We start from the raw sequence: 16,983 nt of genomic DNA on the forward strand, positions 1-16,983 counted from the left end.
GAATGTTAGCTGGAGTGACGTTAACTGGAGCATGGAGTGACGTCATGGAGTGAGGTTAGCTGGAGAATGTTAGCTGGAGCATCCTAACCACAAGGGAGGCTGGGGGACCTGTAGAAAAAGCTATGTGTTCCCTCTGTCCTTCCATCAGCTTCATTCAACTCTCTTGTCTTCACTGCATCTTATCAGAGTTGCCAGTAAGTCCGTTTTCTTGGTGGTGTTTTGATAGGGTCTCGTTGACATAGAGTTTGGGGATCTCCCACCTTGAATCTGTTGTTCTTCAGCATAGTGTGAGGTTGACATGACGTACAGGTTTTGTATGTCACTGGATGCCAGCGACAGGGGGGAAATAGGGGCTATTATTTTATGTTCCTTCTCAGAAACATATAAAGCTGCCTTATACCAGGTTGGATCTTTGGTCTATCTAGCTCCGTATTGTCTGCAAGGACTGGCAGTGGCTTCGCCAAGGTTTCGAGCAAATCTCTCTCAGCCCTACCTGGAGACACTGCCAAGAATTGAACCTGGGTTTCGCATGCAAGGCAGATGATTTACCTTCGAGTTAGGGCCTCATATCCCAGTCACAGGGGAGATACGGGGTTTTTGCTTTCATGCTTCACTTCTGGTCTTCCTGGAGGCATCTGGTTGTTCTTTGTTGGTTCCCGATTGAAACCCTACCTACACAGAAAACCCAATGAATGAAGTAATGATCATTTAAAACTTTTGTCATTTATGACAAAATCATTTGTCATAAAATATAAAATAGTGCAGATAAACAGTAGTACTTCTGCTGGTCCCCACCAGACTTGACTACTGCAATGCACTCTATGTGGGGCTGCCTTAATATGTAGTCCGGAAACTGCCGTTAGTCCAGAACGCGGCGGCCAGGTTGGTCTCTGGGTCATCTCGGAGAGACCATATCACTCCTATCTTAAAATATCTATAATGGCTGCCAGTAAGTTTCTTGACAGAGTACAAAGTTTTGGTTACAACCTATAAAGCCCTAAACAGCTTGAACCCTGGCTTTTTATGAGAATGTCTTCTTTGATATTGAGATTATCTGGAGAGGTTCATCTGCAGTTGCCACTGGCTCGTCTGGTGGCTACTCGGGGGCGGGCCTTCTCCGTAGCTGCCCTGAGGCTTTGGAACACACTTTCTGCAGAAATAAGAGCCTCCTCATCTCTTACAAGTTTTAAAAGGGCAGTCAAGATGCATTTGTTCACCAAGGCTTTCAATTAGATACTGTTTTAATTGTGTTTTAAGAGTTTTAACTTTTTAATTTGTTGAAATGTTTTCATCTTTTATTGGCTGTTTTTATTATTTTGTAAACCGCCCCGAGGACTTGGGTTTTAGGCAGTATAGAAATATATTAAATAAAATAAAACTAAAAATATTCTAAAGTAGCATGTAGCAAGACTTGGGAATGTTCTCCCAGTAGGATCCACTCCTCCGTTTCCATCACAGCTTTGAGAAAGCCAGCAAAATCTTGGCTCTTTAGATGAGTGGTATTTCTGGTTGTGGCAGCTCTGTTCCAAATAGAAATACCCAGATGCAAAAATTTGAAATGAAATCTTAAAGAGTGTAGACAGTACTGAGCTAGATGGACCACTGGTCTGGCCTTGGAAGGTAGTGATGGCCGCCATCTTGGATGGCTTAGGGAAATTCATGGGGGGCAGGTCTATCAATGGCTACCAGCTTATGGCAATAGGCCACTTCCAGCCTCAGAGGCAACCCCTGCCAGGATAGGAGTCCAAGTACATCTGATGTTGTACAACAGTTCAAGATCTTTCAACACGGCGTTTCTTTTCTATGTAAGAAGTTGCCCTGTGCTGTTTGACTTACCTTATCCGAGGGGAAGAAGACGTGAGAAGGTGCAAGTCAAGAAAAGCTGTTGGAGAATCTAAGCAACTGGCCGTGCTTATATACCATTTTCCTAGCCTTGGGGAAAGTCCCTTTTTGACCAGAGCTTTAATTAGCGACTTGTTGAGCTTCTCCCTCGATTGCTTGTATTAGCACAAATGATTCTAGCAAAAGAACTGTTATTATTTGCTTAGTAGGACTCATTCCTTTCAATTCAATAATTTCCTTTGATTGCTTTCATGGTAATTACAACTCTGTTGGATTTTTGCTTGATATGTAAAGTTTAATTAAAAGCAACATTATGTTTCATATTGTTATGTTTTCACCTTTTAATTTGTTGTTTTTATTGTATTGTCGTAAACCGCTCAGAGGCTTGCATTTTGCGTGGCATATAAATACATACATTAAAGAAATAAACAAACAAATGTTAAAATATTCCCATTGCCCAGTTACCTACTGAGTCTGAACTTCGGTCCATGAGACTCAATATTGTCTACAATGACTGGCAGCAGCTCTTGAGGGTACATACAAGAGTCTTTCTCAGACTTACCTGGAGATAGCTTACCTGGATTCTATTTTGGACTGCAGCCTAAAACCACAGTGGAAGAAAAATGTCTGGGCGACCCACTGAAACACATTTAATGAGGTTGGGTCACCACAGAGAAGGCTCCAATGATCAACACAGCGAGCCTGTTCTCAGGACCATGTGTGGGGTGGGCTGGAGGGGAGACAGGCCCATGCCTCATGCCTGTCGTATGACCTGACCTGTACCCCTGGTTGGGTTCACTTACCCAACCCCCTAGATGATTGGGGCACCATGCTCTCCAGGAGGGAAGAAAATCTGAGCTGGGTCCTCCAGTAAATGCCCCTCATATCTGCCTCTTTGGGTGCAATCTGGCCATTCCAAGCTTTGCGAGGAGTGATTCTCCTCCCTTTCAAAAGAAGGCTTAAGGAAGCCTTTCCTTCTCTCCAACCCCACACATTTTGAAAGCTTGCAGGAATTGGTCTTGGAAGGGGGCTTGGCCTACCACCAGGGACATGGGACAAGACAATATATTGCCCCCCCATCTCAATCACCATAATAACCTGGGGCACTTCTCTTCACCGTCCCCTTCTCAGGAGCTGCTTAACTGCTATTTTCAGATTAGAGTTTTTCTTTTCGCTGCTGAGCTGGGACAACCAATCAGGGATTCTGTCGCCAGCTTGGTTGTTACCACATGGCCAATCAAATTTGGTTGTGTGGTGATTTCCCAAAGCCAAATCAGAGTGAGGGCATTGATTCTTGCCCTCACTCTGAATGGAAGAATTGTTTTTGTCCCATTTCACAGTCTATCCAAACTACCACCAAGTGGGGTGTGGGTGTCACTTTTCACAAGGGATGACTGGGCCCAAAAAATGCAGAACCCTACTGTGAAATGTCCCCTGTCTCGCTAGAAATTAATTTAGACTTCCCTTTAAGGTTCACAGATAGCAATAGCAATAGCAATAGCACTTACATTTATATACCGCTCTATAGCCGGAGCTCTCTAAGCGGTTTACAATGATTTAGCATATTGTCCCCCAACATTCTGGGTACTCATTTTACCGACCTCGGAAGGATGGAAGGCTGAGTCAACCTTGAGCCCCTTGGTCAGGATCGATCTTGTAACCTTCTGGTTACAGGGCGGCAGTTTTACCAGTGCGCCACCAGATGTCTCCGTCCCTGATCCCACCACTGCCCTTTGGGAGGAACTATGATATTCATTCTGAATTTCTCTTTTGTTGATATTTCAGTAGAACAACAGCTGGGGCTGTACAGGAAAACTCCCTGAGAAATTTCATTCTGAACCTCTTATTCCTGGTTCAACATGACACAGCTTTTTGATGCGGTTGAAACTTTGGTCATTAGATTGTGTTTTATATGCTAACTGACCAGTCATCAGAATTCTCTGCTGACTGAATTCCTTTGAAACACACATGGTTTTCAAGATTACATCTCCAAAAGTCAAGAAACCTTATGATATACTCCATTAAAATCCTATTCAAAACAATGTGGGAAACCCCAAAGAGTAGATTTCCAATTTTTGTTGATACCTGAAGTGGCCATCAGTGGTTGATTTATAGGTAGATAAGCTGAGTCAAGATGAGATGAATCAAACAAACAATTTCTTGGTATCTGTGATTCTTTAGCACTAAGCACTAAGGAAGCTACCACTCCACTTACAGAGTTCAGAGTTGAGTGGTTGCAGCTATCTAAGTAACATACATGGAGATATGTCCTGGTCACATCCCAGTCACATCCCATTCACGTCCCAGTCACGTCCCGGTCACGTCCCATTTTGCTACCAGATGAGCTGGTGGCAACCCTAAACGAACCTCTACAGATGATCTTAATGGGAGGCGGGGTTCATGACAAAGCATGGGGTTGGCATCAACTGCTGATGCAATTTACTTAATCAAATAAAATGTCGTGGTGAACTCGAAAGAGGACAGGGTGGTGTCCCTTTTTCAGATCAGGATGTTCTCCCCTGTTCACCTTACCCTGCATAAGCAAGCAAAAACAAGATGCAAATGAACCCATCGCTCGTAACTTATTGTTATTATAACAAATATGTATCTTAATTAAATTGTTGACAATTGACCACTAGGGATGCTGTCAAAAACTGTATAAAAGGACTCGCTCTTCCAAGACCTGCCAACAGCTTCACTCGACTCTTGCAGCATCTCTTGACTTTTGCTCTTCAGAGAATTTAGTATGTTTCTCTTCCCATAGTCTTCTCTAGACCAGCTTGTACTCTTATTGGTTCTTGGGGTTGGCACTGAAGGTGAGGCTGGATCCAAAGGTGTGTTTTTCCACTCATACAAAGGATTTTTCTGTGCATGGAAGAATCCTTCCACTTACGGAAAGGTGTCTTAGATGAACAGGAAGGTACTTTTGAAGCCAACCTCCCCCTGTGGATCATGGAGAGTTTTGGGCTCATGGAAGAAGGAGTCCTGTTGATAGCACACTCCTTCCACTTTCAGAAGAACACATTCTGTGAATGGAAGGCTAACTTTTGGAGCGAGCCTTTCAAGACTTTAAAATTATAAGCTGCAGTCTTCTGACTCAGACAGTTCGTCCGTCTAGATCAGTTTTGCCTACTCTGACTGGCAGCGTCTCTCCGTGGTTTCAGGTGAGACCAAGTCTCCATGGTCTTTCCCAGCCCGTCCTGGTGGAGAGGCTGAAGATTGAACGGAGGACCTTTGGCATGCAAGGCAGACCTGACAATGGCTCCATCTCCCACTGTGCTTGAGGGGTTTCTTCCCCAAGGATTAACACATCAAGGGTGAATTTTCAAGAATAAATAGATGCCATCTCAACCACCTCAAGTATCTTCTCCAGTTTTTATATTCAGCCCGTTTTTCCAAGATAGGCTTTCTGTCCATCTGAAAATCCTGGGCATGTGTTTATGGGAAGAGACAAGAGACACGGATCCTGGAAAGTGGATCAGGGCTCCACAATTTCAGCCCTCTGCAAACATAGGACTACAGCTCCCATCATCTCTGGTGCTTATCCACATTGGCTGGGGATGATGGGAGTTGTAGTCCAAGATCAGCTGGAGGGCTAATGGTGTGCAGCCCCACAATGGATCCCTAACCATCTGAAATGAGTCTGCTGATGATCTTTCACAATTTCACTTTGGGGATTTCTACTTACTCCTCCGTTTTCTTTGCGTGGCTGCCAACTTGAGCTAGCTCTCACTTGAAACCAGCAGGAATCCCCTCTTCCATGCCTTGATTGCAGCGATTCCTGACCTGTAGTGGTCCAGATGTTGCTGAACTACAAATCCCATCACCCTCAGCTACAATGTATTGTGGTTAGGAATGGTGGGAGTCATAGCTGAGAAACGTCTGGACTACCACAGGTTGGAAAAGCCTGCTTTATGGTTCCATGGGTTTACTCAATCCACTCCTCCTGAATTCTACCTTGACAAGGTGAATCCCCAAAAATCAACCCAACAATTGCTGCATGCACAGTGGCCAGCTCCATCTCCCCCCACCCCCAGCCCACTTTACCAATGCCCACACATGACGGTCGGAAAGCCATGGCAAAAATAAAGGTCTTGAGTGGGATCACATGTGTGACTGTGACCAGATTTTTCTCCTGTGCGTTCTTAACTGACGTGCACATGCCCGACTGAACAGGGAGAACACCACACTGAAGGAACCTTGACGTGACCCGTCACACCATGAGATGCGTTTCTGCAGTGGATGGTCCGTATCCACAGCAGAAGACGACACAAAGGGATTGCCATCGCCCTTATCTGCGTAACTGTCACAAAATTAGCTTTGGTTTTGTATTGTTTGCTCAGTGAATTGGTAATACAGTGGGAGGGGGGTAGTACAAAAATGCAGAAGAAAACGAAAGCCGTAGCAACCTGCATGTCCAAAGTAGTCGATATGATTTGGTAATCAACAGGGAACAAATGGAGATCCCTGAACACTGGTTCCACCCTCGGAAGAAGAAGAAGAAAGGGTTTCCCAAATTTGATTGGAAACTGGACGAGGCAAAGAGCAGGAACAGGGAGCTGTTGTATGTTCATGATCAAGTTGACCCTCTCCAAAGAGTGCAATCGCCTTCCAATTCCCAATCCCTCCAACATTCCATGTCCACATCTTTTCTTTCAGGTCTGCCTCCCACAATGGCTTACTGTGGCCCAGCCTTCACCATCCCATCTCGCGCCTCCAACCCAGTGGTCGGTTTCGCCTCTGCAGGTTCTATAAGCCTCGGCGGCTTTGAGGCATTGGAGGCTATGGAGGCAGGACAAACTCCGCAGTGCTTGAAGCCCTGGTTGATGTTAAACCTCAGCCCACCAAGCAGATCCCCTCAGTAGATGTCATGATCTGGCCATCTACCATCATCTTCACCATCCCAGGACCCATCCTGTCTGCAAGATGAGACATGCCCTGCACCATTGGTGGTTCTGGAATCACATCCAGCAGGGGGGCTGTTATGGGGGATACCTTGGGGGCAGAAGCAATGTCTGCCTACCGCCTGCTAATTCATCCCTAATTGTCTATCTGGAGCAGGGGGAGGGGGAGAGATGTCCTCAGGATCCATGGCAGGACATCCAGGTCTGCATGAGCATCTTCAATTCCAACTGAAGCCCGCTGCAACTGGGCCAAGGAGTTCTCCAGGTCTACGAAAACCAGGAGTATATCTCTCTTCCAACTCATCTGCTTCCATCTATGAAACAGTTGAGGTTACAGGCCTTAATTTCAGGACGACTGAGCACCCAACATCCTCTGTGGAATCAGCTGTGGCTGCGGAGACTCAGTCTTCTTGAAATATGAGTTTGCCACATGCTTAACCCTCTGTTTCTCTTTTGCTAGCCCAATCAATAGAGAGGAAGTGATAGGGCCCCACTCTGGCTTGGTAGTAGATCACTTGCCGAGCTATAACTCAAGCTAAGCTGCAGCTGTCGCATAGCCCAACAGACAAAACCAAACAGGAGCGGCCACGATGCAGGAGGAGTGGCCATTATGGGATGGAATGCAGCCCTCGGCAGAATAGAAAGCTTAAAACTAAGTTTCCTGGAAAGCTGGGTGATCACCTCCAGTAAAAGCTGGAAATGCCGAGCGCATGTGATTGCCTTGTGGTTCAAGTAGGATGGGGCGGCCTTTTCATGTGGTGAAGTGAGGCGCTGTCCTCAGGTGGCAGATTATTAGGGGTGGCGGCAGAGTAGCGAGATGCTCCTGCCGCTGCTATCGAAGCAGTTCTTTCAGCCTGACCTGTCTCTTCAAGCTTTGCAGGAAGTGCTTCTCCTCACACCCCTTGCAAAGATTGCAAGATGCACAAGAAGAGAAGAGGAGGCTGCTGGGAACCTGCCCACCTCCCTGCCCGTCATGGTCCTTCCAAAGTCTACAAGGGTTGGTTCTTAAAGGGGGCTGAAGCAAGGCAGAATTTGATGTCTCAGCTTAAGCACTGCAGTAGTTAGGCCACCCCTGCAGTTGAACGCAGCACTCTCACACACCTGTGGAATCATAGCCTGTTTCACGTCACTTAATCACAGCAGAAGGTTCCAAGTTCCCTCCCTGGCTTCTCCAAGATAGGGCTGTGGGAGATTCCTGCCTGCAACCTTGGAGAAGCCGCTGCCAGTCTGTGAAGACAATACTGAGCTAGATAGACCAATGGTCTGACTCCGTATATGGCAGCTTCCTATGTTGCTAATATTTGCCATATGACTCTGCAGTCGGGAACAGTCTGACCTGAGTCTGCCACTGAAGATCTGGGAGTCAACTCATTCCTCTGGGAAACAGGAACGGTAGCCAGTTTGGGCTTAATGCATTTCCGTGGAGAAAACAGAACATGGGAGCTTCTGCTTAATTAAAACCTACAGCTCGAGGCTGTTTGCGACCATAAGAAGGAACAATGTCAAGAAAAGGTGGTTTCCCGCATCTGCATTCATTTTGAAGTGGTTTTGTTCATTTTCTCTGTGGAGTTTCGAGATGCCGCCTTCTGCTCACAGAACTGCTGTCACCTAAGAGTGAGTGCGTCTGAACATGTGCAGAGTTATTTCCCCTCAAAATCAAATAAACATTTTTTAAAAAAAACACCTCTTATGGGTAAAGTTGTTTCAGGGCACGTGGAGAATTAAGTTTCCTTCATTTACTGCAGGCAGAGAAGTTTTGATGCAGGAACTTCCTCGCTTGCTCGCTCGCTCTCTCACCCATATACTCTAGAATTCTGCCATCTAAAGGTGTCTACAGTGGCATGCTGGAGAGTTGGGTCAAGCTAGCTGCTACCGCCATCAAGCCCCACCTTTTGCCCCATTTAACCCCCAAAGCACTTAGCTCCAATGAGTCCCCAGTTCTGCAGATGGGATGATGAATGGAAACAGAGGTGACCACCTGTGAATGGAATGGTGGAGAACTCCTCACCTCAGCTTGTGTGCCCATCCTCTCCACACTTGCCTCTGAGCCCTCCCACCTGTGGTTCTGTGTTCTCAGTCCAAAGCCCTCCCCGAGATCTGGAGAAAACTCCCACCACACTATCATAAATTGGGCCAGGGGGTTTCAAGCAGATCAAGAGACGCAAGTTAGCATGCAGCATGGATTTTATTGAAAAGGAGTGGAGTGAACAACTGTAGGAGACAAATTTAAGAGATCAGCTTCTTCATTACAAGCCCCATCGCCCATTGTGGTCCTCTGAGGAGGTCCGTTTCCAGTTACCTCCAACTCATTTGGTGGCTACACAGAGATTGGCTTTCTCGGTCGCTGCCCTGAGATTGTCGAATGCGCTCCCTGCTGAGATACGATCCTCCCTCTCTCTGGACATTTTTCAAAAAACACCTGAAGACCCATCTTTTCGCCCAAGCTTTCTCAGCTTCCTCATATTTTTGGGTTTTAATCTCTGGTTTATGGAATGCCCCTTTCCCTATAGAATTTCTACCAAATTGGCACTCAGTTTCCGTCAAGGAGGAGTCTAGTTTAGTAACCCAATCCAAGCCGGGTAAGACCCCATGGTTGGATCAGATACGCTCTGGACTATTAAAATCATGTTGAATGGTGGGCTCCTGTACTTGCAAGATTCTTTACGTACATGGATCGTACTGCCTGTATCCCTGAGGAGTGAGGTACAATGGTGATTGTTCCCATCTATAAGGAAGGCCAACACCCTGACCCTTCTCATTATTGACCAATCAGTCTGTTGAGCATTATTCATAAATTATATTCTAGACATCTATATGTTAACCTCACGGACTGGTTGGAACAGGAGAACATACTAAGGGAGGAACAGGCGGGGTTTATGTCCATTCGGATGACTCTTGATCAGGCCCAAGTTCTACATCATCTGGCTGAAAAGTATTCACCGCTGTATGCAGCTTTAAAGGCAGGGTTTGACTCCATTTCTAGGGAGTGCTTGGGGAGTAAACTTGTCAATTCCTCCATTGATCGTAAGCTGCTTCTCCTTACCTGAGATGCTGCCAGTCAGTGTAGAAAATACTAAGCTAGATGGACAAAGGGTCTGACTTGGCAGAAGGCAGCTTGCTATGTTCCGATGGAAGGTCGGGGTCCCGCAGGGTCCCAGGAGAGATCATCTTCCAAGATATCCACCCCTCCACCGCGGACACTGCAAAAAAGTCATCATCATCACATGCAGATCACTCATTCCTGCAAAAGGGAGAATGGGTGACTTTTGAAGTGCTTTAATGAGCCCCAGTCCCTTCCTGAGGTGTTTAAAGTGGTTCACTCGAAACTGAAGCCAGTCAAGTTGAAGTCAAAGAAAGGAGACTGTGAGATAAATAGGCACTGGGTGGTTAACATGGCATCAAAACAAAGAGCTTAGCTAATTTTCACTCTTTTTGCTTGGTAAGCTGTTTTTGGCCCAGGGGATAAAGAAGTGCCAGCAACAACCCAATAAAAGCTATAGGTGCTGTAGGAGGCAGCACAAGCTCCAGAGAGCTTGACACACTGGCTTGGGTCAACCCTCAAACCATCAACCAGATCCGCACAGCAGAAGTCACTATCGTGCCACCTGGCTCCCTCGTGACCATCCCAGGACCCATCACGTGCGCTACATGCAAGCCGGCCTATGTGGAAGGCATCACTCCCTTTGCCATTGGAGGTTCCAAGATTGTAGGATCAGGAGCCTGGGGATGTCTGGGTTACAGAGCTCTGGGCCAGTGGAGAGGTGGATATCTTGGAAGAAGCTCTCTCCTGGGACCCTGTGGGAGCATCTTCCAATAGACCCCATAACGTCCAACGACTGATCATAATGACCAGGTACCGGCAACCCTAAGTCTGAGGCATCGCTGAAATCCAGGCCAGGCATTTGAGGGGACTGGGCGCCCTTCTTCTCCCACTACTTTGCTCTGCTATCCTCAATATGAATTCCTCGGTTTCCTTCTGTCTCCTAGCTGTCTTTTCCCTGAGTCCTCAGAAACCCTTCTGTAAGAATGAAAACTTACTCAGCTTCCATATATTTTTGTTTTAATCTCTGGTTTATTTTTAAATTGTTAAATTGTTTTTAAGTTTTTGTATATGTTTTTAACTGGTTTTATGCCATTGGTAACCGCCCATAGATGAAAGTTGGGGGCGGTGTACGAATTTGCTAAATCACTCACTCAATCAATCAATCATACGCAGGACCACAGCTGCACTCTGGGTAGGATGCACACCTACCTCGCTAGCATGCGGAAAAGTTTGCTGAGGTGACATAGGTGAAGGATTGGAACCATTCAAAGGAGGAAGAAGAAATGATGTGGTAGCTTACTACTAACACTCCACGGCAATCAGGCCCATAGCCACTAGAGGGCAGCCACTCCCAAGAAGCAGCTATCCCTCCATCCCTACTGGGCCACCCTGGGAAGACCTGTTTATTTTAAGAACCAAAGGGAGCATGTTCAGAACATACTCCGTGGACCGAGGACTCCAGCTGCTGGGGAAACCACCAGCGAAGGAAGTCTCCCTCCAAAGAGCATTTTTACTGAAAAGCACTCCCAGGTATTTATGAGTCCTTACTTGATCATTTGATTGATTAAGTGCCATCAAGTCGTGTCAACTCTTAGCAACCACATAGATAGATACTCTCCAGGATGATTTGTCTTCAACTTGGCCTTTCAGGTTTCTCAGTGCTGCATTCATTGCTGTTGTGATCGAGTCCATCCACCTTGCTGCTGGTTGTCCTCTTCTTCTCTTTCCTTCAACTTTCCCCAGCATTATGGACTTCTCAAGGGAGCTGGGTCTTCGTATAATGTGTCTGAAGTATGATAGTCTGAGCCTGGTCATTTGTGCCTCGAGTGAAAGTTCTGGATTGATTACCTCCCCATTAATCCACCAGACATCTTTCTTAGTTCGTTTGTTTTTTAAGCAAAACTCATGATCTAAGACTTTTGGACAATTATAGATAAATAGTCTTCTTCTCATGTCAACAGATGTGATGATCTAGATAGAATAACTGCATCATCAGCATGAAGCAGAACAGTGATAGATTTAAAGGCTAATTTAGGAGGGTGGAAATCTGGGTTATCCAAGAGCGTAAATAAAGATTGAAAAGAAGAGGGGCAAAATACATCCCTGTTTGACTCCCTTCTGTGTGGGTACAGACAGGGTCAGGTGTCATTAGATATTGCATCTCACCCAAAGTGAGGTGTTCTCATGCAACATTCAGATAAGGAGAAACAGCTGATGATCAATGGAGAAACTGGCATATTTACTCCCCAAGCACTCCCTAGAAATGGAGTCAAACCCTGCCTTAAAAGCTGCATAAAGTGATGAATACTTTTCAGCCAGATGTTGTAGAACTTGGGCCTTATCAAGAGTCATCTGAATGTACCTAAACCTCACCTCTTCCTGCCTTAGTATGTTCTCCTCTTCCAACCGGTCTGTGAGGTTAACATATAGATGTCTAGAATATAATTTATGAATAATACTCAGCAGATTGATTGGTTGATAACGAGAAGGGTCAGAGTGTTGGCCTTCCTTAAAGATGGGAACAATCACAATCACCAGACAGGATGGGTCCTGGGATGGTGACTCCACTCCTATGAGATACAGGCAGTACGAACCATATAAGTAAAGAATCTTGCAAGTACAGGAGTCCAACATTCAACATTTGATTTTAACAGTGCAGAGAGTATCTGATCCAACCCCAGGGTCTTACCGGGTATGGGTTGGGTCACTAAACTAGAGACCTCCTTGAGGGAAACTGGGTGCCATATTGGTAGAAATTCTATAGGGAAGCGGGCATTCCTTCAGGGACAGACATCCCATACAAGGCTCGAAAGTAGGTTACCCACACATCTGCAGGGATGTGACAGCCCAGCCTAGGCCCCCTGCCAGAGGAATGGACAAATACAATCTTGAGTGGTCTTCATGTACAAAGGTTTTGAGTTCTCCTAACTGTGCCGATGAAACAGAAGCTCAGTGGTAGAGCATCCGTTTGGCATACAGAAGGTCCCAGGTTCAGTCCCTGGCAGCATCTCCAGGTAGGGCTGGGGAAAACTCCAGCTGGAAGCCCTGGAGAGCTCCTGCCAGTCACAGTCACAGTCAGAAGGGTTTCTGGGCTACCAAGACTCAGGGAAGCAGCTGTTCCCAGAAATCAGAACTGCCAGTTCAAAAACCAAAAGAAAACAGACAGCAAGTATGCAGCAGAAGCTTTATTGAGAATGTGAAGGAAATGGCATCATATGAGAGGCAGATGGGAAACAGAAGGACAATGATGAATTCATATTGAGGATAGCAGAGCAAAGAAGTTGGAGAAGATGGGCGCCCAGTCCCCTCAAAGTCCAGGCCTGGATTTCAGCCATGCCTCAGACTTAGGGTTGCCGGTTCTGGTCATTATCATGACTTCCACATTTACTGTCTTGCAGCTAGCGGAAGATGGGTCCTGGGACGGTCACGAAAAAAGGGGGTGGCCGGATCCGGAATTGCTGCGGGGATCTGGTTGATGGATTGAGGGTTGACCACAGCCAGGGTGCCAAGCTCTCCGGAGCTTGTGCTGCCTCCTACAGCACCCAGGGCATCAGCACCAACACCAGAGCCAAGGAATCCATAATAAGCTAGGCCTTGAATAGGGGGCCCAAGCTGCCAAAGCCACGACCCGTGGAGATGACAGACATTGCTGGGGATATGGAGGTGAGTCTGAAACAGAAATGAATGAACAACACATTACAGTGCATTGACATTCACTCATGGATGGGACGGAGCCCTCAGAGACATTTCTCCCAAGTCTCTCCTTGGTACAAATTCACAAAGACCCCCAACATTTTGATAGTAAACAAAGATTGGTGGGCGCCAATCTTAGCTGCATTATTCACCTATATAGACCAAACAACCCACATCCCCGCTGATTGGGGCCCAGCGGTTGTTGTTGCGATATATAAAAAAGAAGCGTGGGATGACTCTTTGAACTACAGGCCGATAAGTCTCCTCAGTGTCATCAGTAAGCTGTACGTTATGCATTTGTGCCTCAAACTTTGTGAGTGGATGGGCCGGGAGGACATTCTGGAACAAGAACAGGCAGGTTTTAGACCTGGGAGATCAGTGATGGACCACTGTATTGTGCTTCAATATTTAATAGAAATATACATTTGCACCAATAAAATCCCATTATCTGCAGCTTTCATTGATTTCCAGATGGCATTTGATTCCATCTCAAGAGGTATCCTTTGGTCGAAATTACTTAACACATCAACTGACAAGAGATTATTACTACTATTATTTAGGCTTCATGAAAACTCAACTCTCTCCGTCCGCCTCAGCCCTGCTGGTCATCTCTCAAATAAGATCCCAACAAATAAGGGAGTCAGACAGGGCTGCATTTTTGCGCCGTTTTTATTTAACTTTTATGTGAACAATTTAATTCAGCGTCTAAAACAAACAGATATTCATGCGCCCAAGCTATCAGATAGACGCATACTAATCTTAATGTACACTGATGACGCAGTGATTCTGTCTCAGAGCAGAATAGGCTTGAAGAAAGCCTTGGATGTGTTGGTTGGTTTTTGTAAAGAAGAACAGATAGTAATAAATTATACTAAAACGAAAATAGTTTGTTTTGGTAAGGGTAATCGAAGTTATAATTGGTCAATTGATGGTCACAAATAGACCAGGTCAAACAATTTGAATATTTAGGGATAACCTTTCAGTCTAATGGCTTCAAGAATGCTCACATTAGCTCAATGGCCGAAGTGGCTAAGCACAATATTGCAGCAATAATGAGATTTTTCTGGTCTAAGGGGCAGAATTATATCTCGGCAGCAATCAAACTTTACAAAATTAAGGTGGTTCCCCAAATACTTTATGGAGCCCAATTGGGGATGTATGCAAAATTTGGCAAACTAGAAAAAATCCAAACGGGTTTCTTGAGGAAGCTATTTGGCACCCCCAACTGTGTGTCCAACACAGTGATCCGCTCAGAGGCGGAGACAGACTTAAGCCCAGCTACCTACTTGTTTACGATTACTCAATGCAGTCATAGATGGGCTTTCTCTAGGGCGAGGTTTAATGCCTTCCCTTCAGCGCTTTTATATGGGAAGAATAACAAATTGCCCTATGAAAAGTGCATATGTCCTTGTGGCCAGGAGATCGAGTCAATGGCCCATATCTTATTAAAATGTCCACTTTACCAGGATGTAAGGCAGCAATTAATCCATCCCTTGCTAAATAATTTGAATGGGGGAAAAAGGGGATCTTCTTCTAAAGTACTTTAGCCGATGAAGATTCAGTAATCTCCAAAACAGTTGCTAAGTTCTGGTATGTGGCTTTTAAAATAAGAGTCTCAAACTCATGAGGGTATTCTTGTTTTTTTTAAAAAAAACTTGCCATATAGATAGATAGATAGATAGATAGATAGATAGATAGATAGATAGTTTTCTTATTTTAAGGATTTTATGTGATTTTGAGTTTTTAATGACTGTACATTTCTCTTTTGGTCACTGACCGTAAATAAAGAAAGTAAGTAAGGTTTGTGACAGTCTTGATGGAGTATACTTCAAGCTGAGAAATTTCCCCCCTTTCTTTGTTCAAGCCACCCAAGGTTCAGGGTGGCAACTAGCGTTCCCTCTAACAGGGATTCCCAGATGTGGTTGACTAAAACTCCCAAATCCCCAGCTGCAATGCCTCATACTTGGGGATAATTGGAGTTGTAGTCAACAACATCAGGGGATTCCTGTTAGAGAAAACCCTGATGGGAACCCTCTTGTATGGAGATGAGGACAGAGGGGTGCAGATGTGGCTTTTCTATGTTTCTATGAGAATAAACATAAGAGAACTGCTGGATCAGACCAAAATCCTTCCAGTTCAGCCTCCTGTTTCCAACAGTAGACAACAAGATACTACTGAGATGTCCGCAAGCAGGGCTAAATGGAAATAGCCCCTTCCCGCGTTTGCTCCCCAGTGCCTGGCATTCAGTGGCACACTAATCCTAGCCTAGCTGTCAACTGCTCTATATTCTGAAGAACAGAAGACTCAAGGTGGAAGATCCACCAAGCTCTGTGTCAATGAGAATCTATCAAAACACCACCAAGAAAATGGACTTATTGGCTTCTCTGAGAAGATGCAGTTAAGACAGGAGAGTCGAATGAAGCTGATGGAAGGACATAGGGAATACACAGCTTTTCTACAGGTCCACCAGCCTCCCTTGCAGTTAGGATGCTCCATCACTCAGGTAACCTTGTATTGGGTTGCTGCTGCTGACACTTCTTTATTCCCTGGGCCAAAATGAGCTTACCAAGCAGAAAGTGTGAAAAATAGCTAAGCTATTTGTTTTGACGCCATGTTAACCACCCAATGCCTATTTATCTCACAGTCTCCTTTCTTCAACCTTCAACTTGACTGGCTTCAGTTTTGAGCGAACCACTTAAAACACCTCAGGGAGGGACTGGGGCTCATTAAAGCACTTCAAAAGTCATCCATTCTCCCTTTTGCAGGAATGAGTGATCTGCATGTGATGATGATGAGTTTTTTGCAATGTCCACAGTGGATATCTTGGAAGAAGTTCTCTCCTATGACCCTGTGGGACCCCCACCTTCCATCGGAAGATAGGAAGCTGCCTTTTGCCAAGTCAGACCCTTTGTCTATCTAGCTCAGTATTTTCTACACTGACTGGCAACATCTCAGATAAGGAGAAGCAGCTTACGATCAAAGGAGGAATTGGCAAGTTTACTCCCCAAGTGCTCCCTAGAAATGGAGTCAAACCCTGCCTTAAAAGCTGCATACAGCGGTGAATACTTTTCAGCCAGATGTTGTAGAACTTGGGCCTGATCAAGATTCATCTCAATGGACCTAAACCTCGCCTGTTCCTCCCTTAGTATGTTCTCCTGTTCCAACCAGTCCGTGAAGTTAACATATAGAGGTCTAGAATATAATTAATGAATAATTCTCAGCAGACTGATTGGTCGATAATTAGAAGGGTCAGAGTGTTGGCCTTCCTTATAGATGGGAACAATCACAGTTGTACCCTACTCCTCTGGGAAACGGGCAGTACAATCCATATAAGTAAAGAATCTTGCAAGTACAGGAGCCCACCATTCAAGATTTGATTTTAACAGTGCAGAGGGTATCTGATCCAACCCTGGGGTCTTACCCGGTTTGGGTTGGGTCACTAAACTAGAGACCTCCTTAAGGGAAACTGAGCGCCAAATTGGTTGAAATTCTATAGGGAAA

Source organism: Hemicordylus capensis, chromosome 14 (assembly GCF_027244095.1).
Source record: "Hemicordylus capensis ecotype Gifberg chromosome 14, rHemCap1.1.pri, whole genome shotgun sequence".
Lineage (NCBI taxonomy): Eukaryota > Metazoa > Chordata > Lepidosauria > Squamata > Cordylidae > Hemicordylus > Hemicordylus capensis.